The sequence below is a fragment of the Equus caballus genome, chromosome 3 (genome assembly GCF_041296265.1).
Source record: "Equus caballus isolate H_3958 breed thoroughbred chromosome 3, TB-T2T, whole genome shotgun sequence".
Taxonomy (NCBI): domain Eukaryota; kingdom Metazoa; phylum Chordata; class Mammalia; order Perissodactyla; family Equidae; genus Equus; species Equus caballus.
In genome coordinates, this window is record NC_091686.1 from 16,971,899 (window position 1) to 16,985,288 (window position 13,390).

Genomic DNA, 13,390 nt, shown 5'->3' on the forward strand with positions numbered 1-13,390 from the left:
CAGGAACCCCAAGGCCTGGAGCAGAGGAGTGGGCGCGAGGGCAGCGGGCGGCGCCACTTCGCAGATGAGCGAACTGAGGCCGGAAGGGCAGTAGATCCCGGCAGGGGACCGGCGGCTCCCCGCGGGGACAGCCGGGCCCGCCGGGCAGGAGCTGGGGCGGGGGCGCGGCGGCGGGGAGGCGGCGGGCGGCCGCGTGGCCACAGCGCCCCCTGGCGGCCGTCGGGACGCCTGCGCGCCGCGGCTGTGTCCCCGCCAGAAGGTCGCCGCCCGCGCGGCCAGCAGCTTCCCAGATACCCCACCCCACCCCACCCCTCGAGCACTGAAACGGCTGCCATCCGGCGTCAGGCCCCAAGCAAAGTGCACCCGTCTATATGTTTAAAAGTGGACAGCAGGTGCCCACGGCTGTCACCCCTCCCCCAAAGAGGACGTTTCTCTTGGCGAGCTTTTGAATGTCTTCTCCCAAACAGTGGTACCTAAACGTGGAATCCCGCATTCCAGTGTGACCCCTGTCCTCATGGCACCTTACTTTAAACTCAGGCATTGGAGGGCATGTCTGAAAGCTCCCTTTTCCTGTGTTGAGTTTGGAGTCTTAAAAGGAGAGAAGCCACCTCCTGCCCTGCCCATCCTAACGACAGCTCACACCGCACACGTCCTGTGCCAGGGGCTGTTCTGAGCCCTTCCCAGGTATGAGTCCTCACATCAGCCTGTTATGGTCCCCGTATGAATGAGGTAGCTGAGGCACAGAGAGGTTTAGGAACTTGCCCAAAGTCACACCTTTAGAGGGGGAGATACGTTTTTAATTCAGGAAGTCTTGGTTCCAAAAGAGAAAAGGGGATAAAAGGAATGGGGAGGGACAGAAAATTCACTTCTAAGAGGGGGCCTTGTGGAGTACCTGGGGCCTCCATTTTGTCTGAGGGTCCAGCACACCCTGTTGAAAATGCTCTGGCATCAGGGGCCAGGCGATGAGACGGGGAGCCCCAGGGTGGGCGCACTCTCGGTGAACTGCCCAGGCCAAGATTTGGGGAGCCGGATGAGGGATTGGGAGGGAGGGGCACTTCTGCCGCTCCCCACCCCACCCACCCGGGCCTCTCTGTCCTTCCGCTGGCCTGGGGATGGTCCACGAGGATGGAGATGGAAAGTGGCGCCAGGGAAGAAGGAAGCTTTTGCCTGTCAAGATGATTTCTCCAAGCTCCATCAAATGCCTGGGTCACAATAGTTCCCTGTGGCTTTACGTTCAGCTCTGATCCTCCCTTCCCTCTGCCCCCAAACCCTGCCAGAGATGCAAGAACAGAAACCTCATGAGCCACCTGATTTCTCTGGCCTCAAGCTCTAGAGGCCTGAGGTCCGTACCTTCCAGAGCTTTCCCTTCCTGGCTGAGATCTGAAATCTCCAAGTTTTCCAGTCAAGCTGTGTAAACCCATCCAGGTCCCCACACACGCCACCCCACGGCCTGTTGTCAGCAGGCTGCAGAGCTGCACCCAGAGGAATGGACGGGCCCGCGGGGAGGAAGGGGGAACCAGAGCAAGAAGGAGGGGCCACTACAAGACCGGGCTCCCAGACTTAACCGGAACCATCTTTGTGATGGAAAGACTAACACGGGACCCAGTTTCCTCTCCGTGAATGAGTGAGTTGGAAACCAGGCAAGGCCTCCGCTGTGCTAACTGGGCCCCAAGCCCCAGGACGGAGAGGGGTGAATCCTGGGAAATCTCGGGAGGAAGGAGACGCACCCCACGGGTCTGACTGGTCCCTGCTACTAACACCACCCTGGAGAAAGAGGCCGACCTGAATTGCTTATTAAAACAAATTATCCGAGGGGCTGGCCCCGTGGCTGAGTGGTTAAGTTCACGCGCTCTGCTGCGGGCGGCCCAGTGTTTCATCAGTTCGAATCCTGGGCGCGGACATGGCACTGCTCATCAAGCCACGCTGAGGCGGCGTCCCACATGCCACAACTAGAAGGACCCACAAAGAAGAATATACAACTATGTACTGGGGGGCTTTGGGGAGAAAAAGGAAAAATAAAATAAAATCTTAAAAAAAAAAAAAAAAAAAAACAAATTATCCGAGTTTCTCTGCCTGTCTCCCTTATAGGAACTCATCCACCAATTCTCCCGGAACATACCACAATTGAAGCAGGAATGTGTCGGCGCTCAGGTATACTCTCCCCTTTGTTATAAATGGCTGGACCTTGGTGCAAGGCATGCTGGGATAGGGCCCTCAGGGACCCCCTCGAGGTCTTCCTAGAATAGGCCATGCCCCCCCACCCCCGCCAGCCTCAGGGCCTGTGCACAGGCAGCTCCCTCTGCCTGGACTGTCCTCCCCCAACTTCTTTCACCCATTAAACTATGAGTCTTTCTTCAGCTGCAGGGAAAATGTCACTTCCTCCAGGAAGCTTTCCTGATACGTCTCCCCTGAGTCTAGGGTACACCTTCCAGGGAGCAGGAGTCAGGGGGGCTTATGTAGGGTTCCCAGAAAGCACAGCCTGAGGCCAGGCCTGGGGTGCAGGGAGTTTATATGGGAGAGGCTCCCAGGGAGCAGGAGCGAGGGAGTGGGGAGAGTGACACAGGGAAGAAGAGAAAGCTCATTAAAAGATGTGTGTGGGCAACATGGGCTCTGCCGGGACCTCCTGAGAAGCAAGGAGAAGGCCCCAGAACTGGTCCCCTGCAGGACAGGAGGCAGCAGCTTTCATCCACCAGTTCCCTGCCTCCATTGGTTGAAGGTTGTCCACGGGGAATTAAGAGCCTATATCAACTCTATTTTCTTATTTTCTGTATTCTGAATGCTCTGGCATCTGGGGCCTTGATCCTGGAGAGACTGCCCACCCCCCACCTTGAGTTAGTTAATTCCTAGCAAACGATGCCCCCGGCCAGCCTCTGATGTGCAAACCAACCAATCAGAGCCCGCACACCTAACCATCTCCTTTATCGAACTCTCACACCATACCAGTATGCCCCATGCCCTAAATCATTATCCCAGGACCAGGTACTGGACAACCAGGGACCACTCCTGTGGCCCAGAGCCGCCAAAATTATTCCAACTTTCCAATCTTAAACTTACTCAGCTTGCCTATCCTGCCTGGTGCATTCCTTCCCACAAAATCCAAAATAAAGACTCTGGACCATGATCTACCCTCTCCCTCTTCCGCCTCCTGACTGACCCTGTCCGTCCCCACGTGGTCCTGTGTGGTGTGCCACACCTCCTGATTCTAGGGCTCTGCGAGTACACACTTCTTCCCTCATGACAATCATTTCCATGTCTACGTGTCTTGCCATACTCAATTCAAACACATCCCAGGCACACTTGACCACAGGACCCCACACTGCCAAACGTGCACGGGCTGAGAGGGACCCCACCACATCAGAGAAGGTCCTGAGGCAGAAATGAACAGGCACCTGGTGCACCCATGAAGTTGACACTAAGCCTGAGGTGTCACAGAACTGGCCACCAGCCACCATAGCTGGGGCTGAAGTCAGAGCTGGCCAAGGAAGGTGAAGAGCAGGGCACCAGAGGCATCCGCTCCATCCTTGTGCTTGCTTGTATCTCACCATTGATCCCCCAGTGCCGTGCATAGTGTGGGGGCTTAATAATTACCTCCTGAATTAATGAATTATTGGTGACTGAATGAAGCAACGTTGTAAGGCTGACCCCCGAAGGAGAATGGCTGATAGTCCAAGATAAGATACTCAAAGACTCCCGGTCCATTAGGTCCAGTGGTCAGCCCATCCCCAGCAGAAATCCAGCCAGTAGCTAAGGATCCCACCCACAGTCCAGTAACCAAAGCATCAAGGCAGGTAAGGCTGGGTCAGGTGACAGAGCTGTAAGCCCAGTAGGGAAACTGAGGCACCAGATTAAAGGGCTTGATGAGATGCTGGGTCTTCCCCCAATGCCTTGCGTTCAAACAGGACTCCCTCCAAGTGCCAGGGCAGCGTCGGGTATCAGAGGGTAAGGTGAGCACAGAGAGGCCCAGAGATTCACACTGGGCAGGACCAGGGTGACACATCCAAACAGAAACTAAAAAAAAAAAAAAATCCATAAATCTCTTCCCCTAGGCTTTAGAATGTTCCAGAAAATCTTTCCTTGAGTCAGCAGATTCATCTTCTGGAATGGCCAACACAGGTGGCACAAAGGTGCCACACCTGGGGGACATCTTATGTATCATAAACATCATAAATGCATGTAGTGCCGTAGTGCCATGAACTTCCAACAGATGACGGTAAAGAGACTCATGCTAACAAAATCAGTAGAGTGCAGGCATTTTCCCACAGATGGAAGTAAGTGTCTTGAGGAGACGGAGTTTTTGCCCATTGTGTTTAATTGGGTTGTGTGGCCGAGCGCTGGATTTTGCCGTTTCTCAGAGGATTTTTCTCAGAGTCAGAAGCCCCTAGGTCCTGAGAACATAAACCAAGGGAGGGCAAAAGTCAATAGACCCACAGATGAGGAGGCTGAGGCAGGGGTGGGGTGAAGCTGTTTCCCTCTGTATCTCCTTAGTTGCCGTCTTCAGCCTCATTCAGGCCATAAACACTTGCTGAATTCTGCTAGCACGTGGGTGCAGGTGGAGGACGCATATGACCACGACTGGGTCCTTTTATCCAGTGTCATGGAAAGAGAAATGACCTTATAGTTAAGCAGACCTGGTTCAAATCCAGCTTCTACTGCTCAGAACATAGCAAGTCATGTACCCTCCCCGGTTTCTTCATCTGCATAATGAGGGTAATGCCATCTGCTTTGCAAGATGTTTACAAAGATCGGAACGATTATGTGAGTAAAGTGCCTGAGCCGAGACTGGAGCAGAGAAGGAGCTGCAGTAGAAAGAAGAAGGAATACTGGTTCCTTCTTCCTTCCTTGGCATCGCGGAGCTCACTGCCCAACTGCTGCTGCAGCCTATATCCATTCGCTTTTGACGAAAGAAGGAATAATATTACAGTTATTTTGCAACGTCACAAAGTGGTACAGGATTTAGTAAAAGATCCCTGGACCCAACATAACACAATGCAACTGAGAGAAAACCTCCCGTACTGGCGAGGGAGAAATAGACAGCAACACAATAATAGCAGGAGACTTCAATACCCAGCTTTCAACGATGGGCAGAACAAACAGATTAGTAAGGAATAGAGGACTTGGACATCGCGAGAGACCAATTGGACTTAACAAACATACACAGAACTCTCCACCCAGCAACAGCAGAAGACACATTCTTCTCAGGTAGGCATGGAACATTCTCCAGGACAAACCACATATTAGTCCACAAAACAAGTGTGAACAAATTTTAAAAGTTTGGAGTCATACAAAATATCTTCTTTGATCATAATGGAATGAAGCTAGAAATCAACAGCAGAAGGAAAATTTGACAATCCACAAATACGTGGAAATTAAACAACACACTTTTGAACAACCAATGAGCCAAGAAGAAATCACAAAGGAAATTAGAAAAATACCTGATATGAATGAAAACAAAAACACAACATACCAAAACGTATGTCATTGAGCAAAAGCAGTGTTAAGAGGGAAGTTAAGAGCGAAGCTATAAACTTCCCTTTTACATTAAAAAAATTCCCTCTACATTACATTCTCTCTACATTAAGAAAAAAAGAAGAAAGATCTCAAATGAACAGCCTAACTTTACATCTCAAGGAAACAGAAAAGAACAAACTGAGCCCAAAACTAGCAGAAGGAAGGAGATGATAAAGATTAGAGCAGACATAAATGAAATAGAGAATAGAAATACAGTAGAAAAAATTAATGAAAATAAGAGTCAGTTTTTTTAAAACATTAAGAAACTCTTATCTGTATTAACCAAGAAGAAAAAGAGAAGGCTGAAATTTAAAAAATCAGAAATAAAGTAGGGGACATTATAACCAATGTCACAGAAATAAAAAGGATTATAAGAGGCTACTTTGAACAATTGTACACCAACAAGTTGGATAACCTAGAAGAAATGGATAAATTCCTAAAAACACACAACCTGCAAGACTGAATCATGAAGAAAGAGAAAATCTGAACAGACCAATAACTAGTAAAGATATTGAATCAATAACCAAAAACCTCCCAACAAAGAAAAGCCCAGGACCAAACGGCTTCGCTTAGGATTCTACCAAACATTTAAAGGAGAAGTGACACCAATCCGCTTCAAACTCTCCGAAAAAATTAAAGAGGATGGAACACTTGCAAACTTATTCTATGAGACCAGCATTACCCTGACACCAAAGCCAGACATTACATGAAAAGAAAACTTCCCATACCAACATCCCTTGTGAACACTGATGCAAAAATCCTCAACAGAACACTAGCAAACCAAATTCAACAGCACATTGAAAGGATTATACACTATGACCAAGTGAGAACATTCCTAGAACGCAAGCTTGGCTCAACATCTAAAATCAATCAATGCAACACACTCCACTAACAGAATGAAGGACGAAAGCCAGATGATCATCTCAATTGGTGCAGAGAAAACATTTGACGAGATTCAACACCCCTTAATGATAAAAAAAAGAACCGCTCAACAAACTAGGAATAGAACGAAACATCTATTTAATTATCATATACTTCTACATAATAAAGGTCATATATGAAAAGCTTACACCTAACATCATACTCAATGGTGACGCTGAAAGCTCTTCCAAGATCAGGAACAAGACAAGGATGCCCATTCGCGCCACTTCTATTCAACACAGTACTGGAATCCTAGCCAGAGCAATTCGGCAAGAAAAAGAAATAAAAGACATCCAACTTGTAAAGGAAGAGATAAAATTATCTCTGTTCACAGATGACATGATCTTATATGCAGAAAACCCTAAAGATTCCACACACCAAAAAAAATGTTAGAACTGTTCAACAAATTCAGCACAATTGCAGAATATGAAATCAACACGCAAAAATCGGTTATGCTTCTAGAGAGTAATAATGAACAATCCAAAAGGAAATCAAGAAAATAAGTCCATTTACAATAGCTAAAAAGAATAAAATACTTAGGAATAAACCTAATCAAGAAGGTGAAAGACGTATACTGAACACTAACATTGCTCAGAGAAATTAAAGAGACACAAATAAATGGAAAGACATCCTGTGTTCATGGATTAGGAGACTTAAAATTGTTAAGATGTCAGTACCACCCAAAGGAGTCTATGGATTCAAAACCCCATCCTAAAATCTATGTGGTGTCTAAAGGGACCCCAAATAGCCAAAACAATTTTGGAAAAGAACACAATTCTCTTCAAGCCAAGAGCCCCCCAGACAAGAAAAATGGGGGTGAGCTCCTGAGCCAACCTGTGTCTCGTTTCATAATTACCCAGAAACAGGGCCCAAAGCCCACTCTATGGACTCCTGACACCTGAGAGGACACAGCACGTGGGCCCAGGCAGGGAGCAGAGACCTCCCCTTGGAGTCTCTTTGATCCTCTAACCCAGCGGTTCTCAGCTTCCAACGGTTTAAATCTCCAGGGACATTTGGCAATGCCTGGAGACACTTTTGTTTGTCACAACTTGGAAGAGATGAGGGAGGGGTTCTGCTGGCATCTGGTGAGTAGAGGCCCGGGATGCCGCTGAACATCCCACAACGCACAGGCCGGCCCCACGACAAAGGATTATCTGGTCCAGAATACACAGAGGTTAAGAAATCCTGCACTAACCATGTTTAGAAACAAGGCTGTGACCAGGGCGGGGAAAGAGGTGCAGGCAGGGTGAGATAAGATGTCCTAGAGCTTGTCTAAACACCACTGGAGCGGCCCTGAGGCTCGGCTGCCCACCTGGAGGGCTGGAAGTTTCTGTGGGCAGGCAGCCCCGCAGAACCCCCAAGAAGAACTTTCTTGAAGTGAAGAGGAAGACCTCAGAGGTGAGGGGAATGACCCTTTGTTCTCTTCAAGCACAGAATTTCCTGCCCTGCTCTGATGAAGCCAGAGAGAGGCCACCCACGTTCTGCCAGGAGATCAAGCCAGCTCTAGGGAGGGGCTCTTGGGGCTGACTGCCCAAAAGGCCCTGGAAATCTACCATCGGAGGCCCATCTTCCCACAGGACCTCAAGATGTGAGGCTCTAAGGAGCCAAAATACTCAAACCCATGTGATCTTTGACCTGGATAAACAGAGGAGAACCACACACACACACACACACCCCTGTATGGTGACACACACACAGGTGCACACACAGGCACACGCACAGCCTCCGGGAGCAGGCCAACTACTCCTTTGCATTATTTCTATTCAGGGAAGTGATACTCAAAGGAATTACATTCCTGCCATTCCTGCCAACGTTCTAAGCCAAGAAATTTGTCCCATGGGAAGATGGACCAAGCTTTTAGCGGACCAACCCCATCTCCCCAAGACGGGTTTCTTTCTGGGAAAAGCGCCATCTTCTGGCCAAAGCAGCTGAGGGGAGCACAGGGAATGGCCCCACCTGGGTTGAGTCATTCATCTGTTCGTTCATTCAAGAAATACCGACGCTGAGCGCCTGCCTCCTGTCAAGCACAGTGCATTGAACAAGGTGCCTACCGTCCCTGCCCTCAGGGAGCTCATGCCTCATGATGAGGACAGATCTTCACAATTAGTCACACATGTGAAAATGTCGTTATAATTGTTCTAATGTAGCTGCCACCCGCTCTGGGGCAGCTGCTCTGTGCCAGGAACTGTGCCAGGGGAGTTACTCACTGTCTCATTTAATCTCCTCAATAATCCGTGTAGACCTGGGCTGCGTCCTCAGCCCCTTCCTCTCCATCACTGCCTCTTCCCATCCGTCATCTGTCCTGTTCATTCCGATCCCACTCCTCCCCGTCACCCGTTCTCTCCTTTCCTTCCCCTCTGCGGTAAATCTGGCTGCACCAGCACTAACAGGATGCTGCCTCAGCCTCCTCGTAGGTCCCCTGTGTCCGGTCCCACCCGCTCTAATCCGACATCCGTGCTGCAGTCAGAAGGAGCCTTGACTATGTCCCTGTCCCACTCGACCTCTGAGTGGCTCCCCACCGCCTTCCAGCTGAAGCTCAAACGTAAATGGCTCATCAGGTCCCGGATCTTTGGGGTCCTCCCAGCCTCAGCTCCTGCATGCCCCACAGCACTACTCACCCCCTACTGCAGCCGCACTGAACTCCCAACAGCTCCCCACGCGGGCCCTGCACCCCGCCTCCCACCCCCCCCCCCCCAACCCTGCGTACTGTGAGCTGCAGAGCCGGCCCGGCCTTGGGCTGTGCTGCATGCAAAGAGCTACAGTCCTGCAGGCAAAACGGACGCGAAAGTGATTCAGATCTCCACCTGCCCCTCTGCAAGCCCCTCACACGGTTCCAAGTCCTGACGGGCCCTCCATCACCACTTCCTCAAATCGCTGTCGGCCCTCTTCCCGTTCTCCGCAACCCTGCAGCTGCTCAGGACCGTGGAACCGTGGACTCCCAACTCTCTCCCCAACACTCTGGTACCCCTGACCGTGCCAGATTGTAAGTCCTTCCTCCCCTCTTTCCCTCCACTTCTTTCTTTTCTGTTTCTTTCTTCATCATAAAAGCTGAGAATCCACTGGAAAGGCCCAACTCTCCCCAGAGCACACAGGGGAGGCAGATGCCATGCGCAAGGAGAGGCCTCTTTAGCAGGGAGAGTGTTGTGGTTGGAGCCATCGAGTCGACTCTGACTCCTAGAGATGCTGCGGACAGCAGATCAGAACCCAGCCCTGTCTTTTTGCACCATCCCCTCACATGCCGGTGCTATATCAGACAATGGTCCACCACCTTTGGCAGAGTTTCGGTGGCCGACTTTTTCTGAAGTGGATGACCATGTCCTTCTTTCTAGTCTGTCTAGTCTGGAACCTCCACTGAAACCTGTCCGCATGGGTGACCCTGCTGGTATTTGAAATACTGGTAGCACAGCTTTCAGCATCCCAGCAAGACGCAGCTGTCACAGTGTGACAACTGACAGACAGGTGTTGTGGTTCCCTGACCTGAAAGGAACCCAGGGCCTCGGCAGTGAGAGCACCGAATCTTAACTGCTAGACCCCCCCAGGGCTGGCTAGGAAGGAGGGCAACTCATACAAATCCATTTTGCCACATTTCACCACCTTCAACTCACAAGCCCTCATAGGTCCGTCCAGCTCAGGCTGCCCCTCCTCTGAGCCCCCCACCTTCTCTGGGGTCCCCTGAGGCCCTCTCCATCACAGCACTTGTCACGCTCGCCTCAGATTCCCTACCAGCTGTCTTGTCTCCCTCCCCAAGCCGACAGCATCCTCCTCCTCACCCCACCCCCGCCACCCCATAATGTTCATTAGGGCGGATTCACCTGAAGTGAGCAATGAGCTGCCCCAGGGCTATGACAGCCAACGAAAGTGCGGGATGTGGCCCCTCCCGAGGCTGCAGTAACTGAAGGAGGCATTTGATCAAGGCAGCAAAGGGCACACACACCCTTTCAGAATCACAGCACATGGAGATAAGGCAAGAGAAGGCCAGTGTTGGCCGGCCAAAGAGCCAAATGACCCAGAGTCCCTGCTCCCCACTCGCTGCCTGCGGCTTTGCAGGGAGGAGCCAGAGGGGACTGCATGCTTCCAACTCGTGCCAGAAACGGGGCTCATGAAGAGAGGGTCCCACGGGGTCAGAGGGCCAAGGAGCCCCAGGGCAGCAGAGACAAGCAAGAGAATCCAAAGGAGAGGGCTGTTCATTTCCAAGCGACTACCGAGCAGTGGGCACATGTGGAGCTGGCCCCAAGAGCGGAGATCGGAAGACCCACACTGGAAGATGTCGGTTGAACTTGAAGGACAGAACCATTTTGTATTCCTCTGGGCTCCGTGTGTGTCTGACCTGCTCGCAGGAAAGACGATTGATAGTGGAGTGTACCACCCCTCTCAGTCATGGACAAGACTCTATGACTGGGCTGCACACGTATTTATAAAGTGAACCATTTACAGAGCCTATTGATGGAAGCGGGTCGGCTCGTTCTCACTGAGCTTAGTGGAGTGGCAGGCTGTGTTTCCCAACAGACACAACAATATTCCCCCCGTCCCGTCCCAAATCCTCTTCTACGATGCGGCCTGGACATTCCTCCCACGGGGGTGGGGTCTTCTTCCCCTCTCTTGGGTCTAAGTTGGCATGCAACTACTTCTGCAATAGAATACGACAGAAGTGATGCTGTGTGACTTCCAAGGCTGGGTCACCAAAGGCCACACCCATCTTGGAGCTCAGAGCTGCCATGTAAGAAGTTCAACTCCTCTGAGGCCACTCGGCTGGGAGGAAGGCAAGCTACACAGAGAGGCCACACGTAGGTGGTCCAGTCAGCAATCCCAGCCCTCCAGTCACCCTAGCCCAGAGAGCAGACATAGGAGTGAATGAATGAATTAATGAATGAATGAACCTCCAGGTGACCCACTGTCAAGCCACCCCCCCATTTGGAATTTTCCCAGCTGACAAGCAGTCCCCGCTGTGCTATCTGAACTCTGACTCGCAGAATCTGTGAGCACAGTTAACTTATTGTTTTTAGCTACCACGTGTGGCTGTAATTTGTTACACGGCAATGCTAACTGGAACAGGCAGCATCCAGGGATGTGCCGCGTAAATCGCGAGGCTGGAAACACCCCTTGCTATCAGAACAAACAGACCTAAGCTCAAAATTAAGCTCATTCAGCCCCCTTCCTTAACGTCGCTGAGCCTCAGTCTTCCCCTCTGTAAAGTGGGGAAAACACCACACTTGTTGTGAGGGTTCAGGTAGCTGTTAAAATTGTCCCCGTGAACCCTGAGGGAGATGGAGCCAGTGCAGGCGCGAGGACTGTTTTGATTACAACACTCAACATCAACTTGTGGGATAAAACCAGTTCCATGGGAAATCAAGATTCCACGTCTTTCCAGACTAAATGAAGAATATGAGGGGCCACCCAGTGGCCAAGTGGTTAAGTTCACGTGCTTGCCTTTGGAGGCCTGGGTTTTGCCAGTTCTAGACATGGGTGTGGACGCACACACCATTCATCAAGCCATGCTGTGGTGGCCTCCCACCTAGAAGAACCAGAAGGATTTAGAACTAGGATATACAACTATGTACTGGGGCTTTGGAGACAAAAGAAAAAATAATCTAAGGCATTGCCCTGATGGCAGAAATCATCTTCTATATGTTTTTACTTTAACCGGTAATTTTTTTAATGCATGGAGAAATTCAGTGTCAAAATACTGAAAAATTGAGCACAGACAAGCTGAAGAGGCAAGTAGGATGTCAAGTCTCTAGTACGATTTTCCCAAAATGTTAACTGAACTTGTGTCACAGTTCAACAAAGGAGCTGCTGCTGCTGGAGTCTGGAATCTTTGAAAACAGCACTCTGTGTTTCAAACTGGGGAGAGAAGGGTGAAGGTCCCAGCCCTGGAAGGGACCTGGCAGCATGCTAGGAGCTCGCCTTGTTTCCTACGAAGGAACGCCCATCACGTGGAACTCCAAGCACAGATGAGCCCGCACGGAGCCCCCATGTGTCTGGTCCTAACATCTAGAGGGAGAGAGGCGTTCTGCTGACTTCTGCCTGTTACACAGCACAGCTTGGGCGCACGTAGGTCTCAGGGAACCGGGGCCCTGGAGCTGGGGAGCAAGGTGAGCATCAGGAGAGAGCCCTGAGCATGGACACCACATTCCTGCGTGAGCCCCAAAGACCGTACAATCCGTGGACGCCAACAAGGGGGCGTGGGAGCAGGAAGAAGATGAAGGCTCCATGAAAGGGCAGAGAAGGGCTCATGTGAGATTTTGGGGGACCCTCAGAATCCCCAGGTGAGGTTTGAAGCGCCTACCTTAGCAGATGGAGCCAAAAAGCCAGAGAAATAGGGCATGGGTGCAAACTTGCAGACAGACACACCCAGGAGGCTGGGATGGTTTGAAAGTCTAGAGTTGCATAAAAGAAGGATGTTAGTACCTCCCGGGAAGGGGTTTGGGGCACCAAATGAGATCATTCATTCATCTGTTCACAGAATAGGCACTGAGCACCTGCAAAGAGCCAGCCCAGAGACCAGCGGAGACGCACCGAGGCCCCCAGGGAATGAAGGATCAGATCATCCGGAATGGAGTAGGGCCTGGTTTTCTCCCCCCACCCCTCTGAGCCGCATTCTCATCTCCTGGGACTCTGTCATTCTTCAGGGTATCTGTTCCTGAAGCCAAGAAACAGGAAGGAAACGTGTTTCCTTTAATAAATAAAATAAAATCTCCTTCGCCTCACCCTTGCCTCCAGGCAGATTCTGGTAATACAAAGTCAAGCGCGTTTTGTTGTGTGTGTATGTTTTAATAAACGAGAACCATTTCCCCAGCCTCGTATTAAACAGAAATCTGTTTTCAGGATGATTCAATGGTGTGTTTTGAAAACAAAAATCTGCAAATTATAATGGCCTCTGCCATCGCCTGGAGGAGGGGAGGCCTTCCTCCCAACACATGGCTTGTAGAATGGCGGGGACGAAGTCGCCTCTACCCCACTG

General features: G+C 50.7%; 1 long non-coding RNA gene across 1 annotated transcript; it reads left to right on the top strand.

Moving 5' to 3' along the window:
• The first annotated feature begins 200 nt into the window (after window positions 1-200).
• Window positions 201-13,136, top strand: LOC102147929 (uncharacterized). Its single transcript, XR_290014.4, has 3 exons — window positions 201-684; window positions 2,089-2,151; window positions 12,893-13,136. It is a non-coding gene; the product is annotated as an uncharacterized lncRNA (long non-coding RNA).
• The last annotated feature ends 254 nt before the right edge of the window (window positions 13,137-13,390 follow it).